This window comes from Triticum aestivum, chromosome 1D (assembly GCF_018294505.1).
Source record: "Triticum aestivum cultivar Chinese Spring chromosome 1D, IWGSC CS RefSeq v2.1, whole genome shotgun sequence".
Classification (NCBI taxonomy): domain Eukaryota; kingdom Viridiplantae; phylum Streptophyta; class Magnoliopsida; order Poales; family Poaceae; genus Triticum; species Triticum aestivum.
Genome location: NC_057796.1, coordinates 261462820 through 261472274, shown reverse-complemented (window position 1 = coordinate 261472274; position 9455 = coordinate 261462820). Strand labels below are relative to the sequence as shown.

Sequence of the window (9455 nt, the reverse complement as noted above, 5' to 3'; positions counted from 1 at the left end):
GCAAAACACAATGGCACGCTACACAGTGTCTCTCTTACAGTTAATGAAGCCACGTGGCACATGTGGAGGCGTTGTCGCGACATCCTTGTGTGGATTGATCACAGTGAGGTGTTGCTGGTTCCAGAAGAATGTACTCGTCCTCCCTGAGCTGCACTGGCGGTACATGCACGAAGCGAAGATGTGCACGCACGCCACGCATGCACTCATTCCCTCGCACACACACGCGGGTACACGGGCGGACGCAGTTTTGTACCAAGATCCACCCCATGTGATAATTTGACGCGTGTAAAGTGCTTCACTTCATTGATGGTCAATTAATACAGCGCATGCAAATCGAGTGGACGTGAGGGCGGAAGAAAGACATTACTACTCCACTGCGCGCATGCGAGTAGTTAAATGATGGGTTGCTAGTAGTACTAGTAGAACGCCCGTGCGTTGCCACGGGCTTTTTGAAGAAAAAAAATGCTACTCATGGTGCTAAAATAACCGAGAACAATGCATGTCTTAGCTACCACACATCTCAGATCCTCAGTTCTCAGGTAACACGCTTCTTCAATCAATTACAACTATCTTTTTACAAATTAAGAAAGTTCGACTCAGATACTAAAACTACATAAAAACATATAATCATGTCTTCTTCTGAATAAAAATATTGTAGTACACAACAGATTCAGTTATTGTGACCACTATAAATATCTATCTTCTAGTGCAAATATTTATATCCCCGGTTATTGTGACGGCTATCTATATTTATCTTCTAGAACAGATACTTATATCAAGAAGACATACATTTGCAAGTGTTTCTTGCTGCCAAAACCTACGTTTAGCTAAAATAAGTAGACGTAGCATAAAATTTGAGATGAGCATAGCACAACAAGGCCAGCTTGCCTCCATGTCAGAGAAACAACAACTTGATTGCTCCTACTTTCGTACGCAACATCTGTGCTAGTACATAACTAAGAGGACTATGAAAAATGACGGGTGATCACTCGGCGGCCGCCGATGCACATTTTTTACATCGCTTCACTTCTTCGAAGAATGAATTGCTGCCGTGTTCACCATGCAAAGAACGTTTTTGATGCAAACAACATACGGCAGCAAATACAACATAGATGTGCATTCTCGTTTCATACTAACCTGGGTGGATGCGATAAAAACGCCATGGATAAAGCGGTCGCTAGGATGGAGATATGAACACCAAATGAACCATAGATAATTCCCAATATTAACATGTGACATAATCTACTAAATAGGGAATAATTATCTCTATCAATAAGCAGAAGCAAACAACTGAAAGAAGATAACTATCTCATTTCAATCCTTACATTCACACGCCAATTTGGCATCACCTCCGCGCCCCAGCCTCACTTTTGAAAGCCTGCAAGAGCGCGAGAGATGGGAGTAAGCACAATATTCTGCAATCAAATGAAAGAGAGTCAGGGAGCAATTAGCATTTTTGCCGTGCTCCCCTGCTCAGACCATATCGGTGCCGCCACATCTCGTTCAGAAAAAAAGCAGTAGCAACGGCACCCAATCCCCATCGAGATATCTCAAGCAAGGTGCCCCTTCTCTTCTCTACACATCACCACTCCTCACCATCCAGCACTGGCGGAGCCTCATAGAGGCCAAACAGATCACGACCCCGCCTTCCAAAACTGCAAGCAAAAAATTACTACTATGCATACTAAGTGTTTGATCCAACCCATTAGTGAATAATACTCCTCCCAACCCCATTATTATTAGATGAATACCCTCGAAGGATACACACATGCATATTCGTGTGTGAAGCTAGTTAGCTACTCCATGCAACTTGATTGAATGTTGTACGAGCAGCTTCCTGCTACATGTGCACATAATGCTTGCTTACTGCTACATTAGATGGATTCACCCGGCTGGTGGCTGCCTGCTGCATATGTTGGCATTAGGTCGATTCGCCCCCTGCTTGCTGCTGCGCCTACATGGACCATCTCGTGCTATGCGCGCAATCGCCAAGACGATGAGCTGACGACCGTTGATGGGCCAAGCTGCCAAAGGATGGAAGGAGCAAGATATGTTCGATTACAGTGTAATTTTACTTCTAGGCTATTTTGAATTTAAAATTTGCTTTCAGTTGAAAATTTGCCCCTCCCCCCCTTGATTGCTTGCCACGCTCCGCCACTGCCATCCAGCGCTGCTCCTCCTCTTCTACATCCATCTCCCACAAAGTGGCTTGCGTCACCCCTCCCCCAGCTCCCTCCTATCAACGGATGGCCCTGCTCCACCCGCACCCTCGTCGCAACGCCCGTGCTCCAGCCACACTTATGAAGCCGCATAGAGAGCTCAGGCTTCCTTCCTCTTCCCTGACCGTGGCAAGGGTGAAGTTGCCGCCCTGTGCTCCCTAGACCTCCATCCGCCCGTGATCCATCCCCCTACCATCCAGAACGGGCAAAAAAAGAACGGGGCCATCCCGTACTCCCTTCCCCTCCTCCACAACCAAGCAACTGCCACATGCTCATCCACCAAGCCTCAACCGTGGTGCCCGGATCGAGCATGAATGCACGCGCCGCCTGCCGGATCTGGCACGGATGCACGCGGTGGCTCCTGACTTCCCTGATTTATGGGAGATGCCGTGTTGGGCATGCGATGCCCTGTCGATCGATGGGGTGAGGGAGGCTAACGACACGAAACGACAATGTACTCCCCATTAATAGTAGAGATATATGGAATTTTTTATTATAAATTCTTGATCAACCAATATTTAGCACCTGGGGAGCTGGGCCAATAAATAAAGCCTACATGCTATAAAACGAATAGGAAGGCTCATATAGACACAGAATCAAGCATCTATCCCCATTGGATGTACATATTTTAAGCACGAGCACTTTTGAGTTTCAGTTATACAGGTTGTTTTAGCAAATTTGAAGTGCAAATGTGTGATATATTAAGAGATTTACTCACACTGCATGTGCAGTACATGAGCGGCAGCCGGCAGGCATAGCAAACAACGAGATTCTAAACTTCGCAGAAAACACAAGATCACCTTCCAATCTGAGTATAAAAGGGTCTCATTCAGATCCAGAACTATCATAAAAGACATGTCTTTTAGGAGGCATGTCTAGGAGTTTTTCTGATGATGGTGAAACAAATCCCTACATTACATATAGTTTTTAGTATCGCAAGGAGCGTACAGTTGACAATGTACAAAATGGTACACCAATAACAAAAAGACTGCCCTTTTTTACTAACCTGAATTTGATCTTCAATTTGGCTCCTGACTTCAAGTAGAGGTCAATATAGCAGCAGCAGGAGCTGCATAATAGAACATACAATTTATACTAAGCAGGCAAAAATAAGGAATGACTGAACAGATAAGCAATCTAAGCAGACAATTAAGATGTTACTACAGAGCCTAGCTAGCTGCTCAGGTTTATCAGTAAGCTCACGGCATGGTCCTTCCCTGTCATATGCATTTGCATAGAGCATTCCAGATTATGCACATAGAAACATTACCATGCAATGATTTACATCCAGGTTGAATAGATTATAGCCAAAAATTTAGTATGAATGTCAACTGCCCTTCGTACCGATCGCAGTAAATAAAAACATATAATTTGATGCATTTTTTTCTTCTGTTACGGTCTAATGACATGGTTGGTACAATTTAACATACCTTCCCTAGTCCAAAGGGGACACAAGCTTCTATTGATAGTCCAAAGAGGCTAAGTATGCTTGCTTAAACAATACACCATGTCTATTTAGTCACATGTGAGCTCTTCTTGATCATGAAAGGTACCAGGTACCACAAAAATTGTTCAGCGCCATCCAAATTAAATAAGGACCGAATAAATTGGCAATGAATCCTAATGCAATGATTGGAATAAGAATAAGACAAAAAAAGAGAAGCAACATAATAAACAGAGAAAGATTAAATGGACAGGTGATATAATGTCTGCCTCTTCTCGGAAAATCTAATGGCAACTCTATCAATTTCAAGTACTCTTATTATAGATAACATCAGCATAAAACTTATGTATATCTATTGATTCAAGGCTACAGATTTCTTTCTTGAAAAGGAAGACAATTTATATATGAAAGGTAGCGGCTTTCATCGAAAAAGATTCTTGCTCCTGACACATAATTTCTTTACTGGTTTCTCAGCTACGGAGAAGAAAACGATTTCTTAGTCACACACGGAATTAATGGGCACCAAGAGAATTTGCACATTTCAACTCACTTGATGCTTCAAAAAAGTGTCTCCTCTGCCCGAACAACTGAACAAATGTTGAGAACTCAGAGGCCATGGCATGCTAGAAAGGGAGGGAGGGAAAGGAGGAAATATTACATGAACAACAGCTCGGGTCTCCCATGTCAGCTCACCCCCTCAAGCAGGCCCAGATCTCTTTCCTTGCGCCCGTTCAAACAATCGATCTGTCCGTTGCGTGCAGGGGATTCCACAAATGTGTCCTCTCATAGCCATGGCGGTGAACCTGCAGAGCAAACACATGCAATGACTGAAATGAATGGGATGCTTTGCTCGGTTCTTCGAGGCCCATGCATACTCGAACAGATTAATACCTGTGTTCATCCTCCAAACAGGGCACGGCCGGCACGGTCTCCTCCAATCAGTGCAACGCGACCATGCCCTGCTCTGTTCGGCGGCGTCTGCGTCGTCCGTGGGGATCCGCAGCGGCGGCGGCGTCCGTGGGGATCCGTGGCCAATTCTTTTAATGATCAGACATGACTCTTGCATAAGTGATATCAGTATCCGATTAAGTTGATTTTTAAGGCACCAAAAAAAGAACTGGGTGAAGACAACAATAATATATATTAGTATCCGAGTAAGATGATCTAGCTAAATACCTGTGGGTTGCCACAGAATAACTCCTCTTGAAATGCACGTCAATTGCCTCCCTTTAATAGCCCCAAGTGCATAAGTTTACAACTACAAGTCGTGCGTGGGAACAAGATCACAAACATATATTCATTTCATTGGTCAAAATAGATTTATAATAACTAATTTCATTTGTCGAAATAGACCAGTAATCGTAGAAGAAGAAAAGTAATATACAACATATATTATAACTCTACACTACGGCCAACCGGCTACATCACCCATGCGGCTTCACCTTCGACAACTAATAAAATTTCTAATATCATCCACCTTGAATAATATAATAACATTCACTTTCATTTTATTTTTATCTTGGAGCCTCATGGTCACATGTTCTAGGAACTTTTAATTTCAGACAGCAATGGTATCTACCAGCAACAAGATTTCTAGATGTCCAGAAATGCAGTATATTTGTGTATGGCATCATCACAATTATCCATGCCATTACAGGATCTATCAATTCAAAATAAGTGAAAATAATGGGTGTTATCCCAGTTTGCGAAATTGATGAAGTCTTACCTTGGCGCTGAAGCTGCTGGAGAACTACATCGCAAGCAACCCAGAGGACGAAGCTTCCTTCACTTCCTTTTGATACTCATTTGCTCAGTCCCATGCTTATCAATGGTGGCTGCAGAAACTGGAATCAAGGAGCAAGCTATGCTTTTGCGTCTTTTTCTTGGCCCTCCTAAAAAATCATTAAACAGTTAGGCAATTAATTCAGCGGGGTAAATGCGGAAAATTGTATGTGATTTTCCTATCCTTGGAGTGAATATCCTAAGTAAAGTTGAAGCAAAGGAGGGCCAATATGCTAACAGTTCATAGCACAAGTTTAACATACATGACAAAAAAATGCCGTTGCTGCATTTTTGCAGAGCATGCCTACCATGAGATGAATATTAGAAGACTGATTGGGCCGAGAAGGCTGAGAAAGATCATCGTGATGGTGTTGGTAAACACATCTTGGGTTGGTTGGCTGGATTATACATTCACTCTCGATGGAAATCCCCAACCAGAATGTACATTTTCTAAACCAGCAGAATATCAAAGAAGAAATTCTGGTTTTTGGTTGGTGGGACATCAATCCACATATTTATTGATTCTAAACCCAGAACCAACACTACAAGCACAACATTAAGTTCATGGGTTCGAAAGGTACATCAAAAAGTATCTACAAACAGTTTAACTTCGAAACAAGAGATTGAGGTGCATGTCCGTATGTAGGTTTATATTTGTTTTCTTAGCGGTGAAAGTAGGAGAGACTCTTACTATTCAATTACGCTATAGAAAAAACAAGTCCATTTCTCTTGTCGAGCAAAATAACTCAGGAAGCTAATTAATAGTGCAAACGGAGCTTACTTTTTTCTAAGGAAATTATTTGCTTCGCATGACATTTGTTCCTGCAATATTATAATTATAATATCATGTATTGTTGGCAATAGGCAAATTTATATCTGAACAAATTCTATGAGAAAGCGACGGGGCTCCATGAAACTACACGGCTCCCTGAAACTACACATTATACCCTTTGTGTTAGTCAAGATCAAAAAATAGCTAGGCATTGGTAATCATGATTGTACCTTATAATCAAGTTATTTGTTGCGTTGATGTCTGGGTTGAAGTATATCCGAGACTGCTCAGTCGTATGCAAGATAGCATCTGAAATTCAGTGCATACAATCAGAGGCATGTTACCTCCAGAAATCCCTATCAAAAGACAGTGGTTTACTTCCCTGCATTACATTTGCCAAAAGATACTAAGCATAACATTAACCCATTTAGTTGTCTAGATAACCAGATTAAATCATAAGCATTACATGGTTCTTATTTCAGTGAAAAGGAATACCGTTGAATAATGATTACCAATGCATGTCAGCATGCATAATTCAGAAACCACACGTTTAATCATTTAGGGGGCAGATACATTTGTTTTCAGAGCCTGCAACTATGAAATGCTAGACAAGTTTATTGTCCTACTAAAAATATGAGGAAATTATCAATGTCAAAGTTGTTGTGTCTAGTGCCAAAATTAACTACTATATCAGGTTAGGTCTGCTAGAAATAATAGTGGTAAGTAAGAAACGTGACAAAAATTAAGCATCGACTCATATGTATACCTACAGATCTAGCCAAAAGCTTTGACACGCAAGAACAACAATAACAATGAACCTGCTCGAGTCTCGGCATATACTTGACTTCCCGTGCAAATCTATTCGCTATATTACTTACCCATAAATCACTCTACATCATCTTCTTATTTCTCTAACAACTATATCTGCATGACCAATCCAAGTTCACCACCTCTGTTAATGACATATCCAACTCACAATCCCCCCTTCCACCTCCATCAACACACTTAGAATTTCAAACACTTACCGGTGCACTTGTCTTCCACAGCTCATTAATATTTACACGGTGTAATGCAACTTCTCGAACTTCATCCCGGCTCATTAACTCCACCACTCTAGCGCACACACAAAATATTGATTATGCTCTATAGAACAAAGAACAAAAATGACTTCACATGCTAAATATTGATTTTGACAATGATATACTGTTTCAAAAAGCTGATCAATACTCGTAAGATCTGTAGTAGGTACAGATGTTGCATAAGTTGATGTACTTTCTGAAGCCGGGATGACCATGCTAGAAAAGCAAGTTGTTTGCAAATCTAATTGGATGAATAAACTGGAAGTACAAATGTACTTAAAATAAAGAAGTTTTGATCAAGTTCATTAATAAATAACATGCACCAAACCACTTGTTAGAATAAGGATGCTAGAGAGATTACTTGAAACCCATACAAGCAAGCAATTAGAATTTTGTGGTGCAGAAGAATGACTTTGGGCTGTTAAAAATAAAGAACAATGATTGTGTCTATCTATACACGATTTTCCTCTGCTCAAGCAAGCAAGCAAGAATCAAACAACACAATATACAACAATTTGATTGCACACACGTTCAAACTGGATGGATACGTGCACATTAGCAAACACCATCAAGTTGTGTCCAGACCATTTGCAATCAAAAGATGAGATGTGCAAGGAAGGGGGTGGAGCTCACCACACCAGGCTAGGGGGTAGGAGGAGGGAGTAGGCAGCCGCAGTAGCAATGAGGGAGGGCTCGTCCTCATCCACCTGAAGCAGTAGGAGCAGCAGCTGGTCCAGATCCGAGCAACCTGCACAGAAAACAAAGGAAAGGAAAGGAAAGGAATCACAAGGAGGGGCATGAAGAAACCGACAAGACAAGGGAAGGAGGCGCGCGCACCATGGTCGGAGGTCGCCGGAGATGGCCTGCAGCCGGCGCGCGTCCTTTCCTTGGAGGTTGAGGCGTCGGACCTCCACGGGTAGCTAGGGATTCGGGCGTCTCAGTCCATGGCTGTAGCCGGGTCGGACCTCCATGGACGATCTCGAGGGACGGCGGCCCGCCGGTGCGGCTGCGGATCTGGGCGCTGCCTCCCCTTGCCGCCAGAGAGGGAGAGAAGGTGAGGGGGAGGAGGAGGCCGGGCAGGGCTCCTCCCGCCTGCCCGCGACGGGAGGTGGCGGGGGCGGCGCCGACGGGCAGCAGCGGCATTTGAGGGAGGGGATCGGCGGCGGCTGCGAGGGCGAAGGAGACGGCGGCGGGGCAGAAGCTGCAGGAGAGGGCGACGGGGACCTCGAGGCCGAGCTCAGGCCATGGCTTCCCTGGCTCCAGAGGCCGTGGCGGCGCCGGACGCAGCGGCGGGGCGAGGCGGAGGCCGGCCGTCGGGGAGGCAGGAGCTCCTCGTCCCCTCGATCCAGATCGGGATCGGGGAGGGAGCAACAGGGGCGCGAGGGAGCGGGCGATAGGTTTAGGTTTTTTTGTCGCTGGTTAACCTTGGTAGGTCTTTTTTCGTTGGTTAACCTTCGTAGGTCTATTTTTTGGTACGTGGATGGGTGCGGGTTGGGGCCTCAGGAGGAGGGTTTTTCGGTTTCTGGTGGATAAGTCAGAGGTGGGAGGAGGTACCAAAATAAACCGTGGGAGGTGGGACTAAAAAAAACTGGAAGCGAGACTACCAACTGCTCCCTTAGGAGTAGAGACTTCCATTGGTCTCCTTCGTATTTTGTGCCAAATTTTGACAGTGACATAATATTTACGCATCTGAGCAGTGTAGTCTACTTGAAATTTATGTTCCACTAAACTCATCGGGAGCCGTTTCAGGCCTCGAAACCAAAAACCATCAATTAATATTTACCTTGTTCCCATCACATTTGAAAGTACTAGTGCTACAATTAAGTGCAAGCCTGCTCACACCTACCAGTACGTACCAAACCTGAATGTGTCCCCACTATGCAAGTTTTAGTACTAGTGCTAGTACTTAGGTTATAAAAAGGGGAACTACCTAACCAAAAATTACTCTACCTTCCTCCTCATAAGTCCTCCTTCTTCGTCCGTCCTTGCCATGGCCGGTGTGCAGAGCTCTAGGTCGAGAACTACTCATAACAAGGGAGCGGCAACCAAGGCCGCGGAAAAAGAGAGGGCTCGCCACCACGCAGAGACCTCAAAAGATCTCTCACGGGCAGGCGATGGCTCCCAGGAGCGCCCTAGATGCGGAGGCGAACATGCCGAGC

At 44.1% G+C, this 9455-nt stretch overlaps 1 long non-coding RNA gene across 2 annotated transcripts; it reads right to left on the bottom strand.

Annotated features, from left to right (window-relative positions):
* Positions 1-551: 551 nt before the first annotated feature.
* Positions 552-8795, bottom strand: LOC123181374 (uncharacterized). 2 transcript variants are annotated; one of them, XR_006491705.1, is made up of 11 exons: positions 8134-8795; positions 7930-8044; positions 7243-7330; positions 6448-7141; positions 6227-6267; positions 5390-5555; positions 4840-4921; positions 4555-4722; positions 4322-4466; positions 3226-3288; positions 552-1378 (listed from the first exon to the last, which is right to left on the bottom strand). It is a non-coding gene; the product is annotated as an uncharacterized lncRNA (long non-coding RNA). The 2 variants fall into 2 exon arrangements; XR_006491706.1 differs by lacking the exon at positions 6227-6267 and having other exon boundaries at positions 8134-8794.
* Positions 8796-9455: the final 660 nt, after the last annotated feature.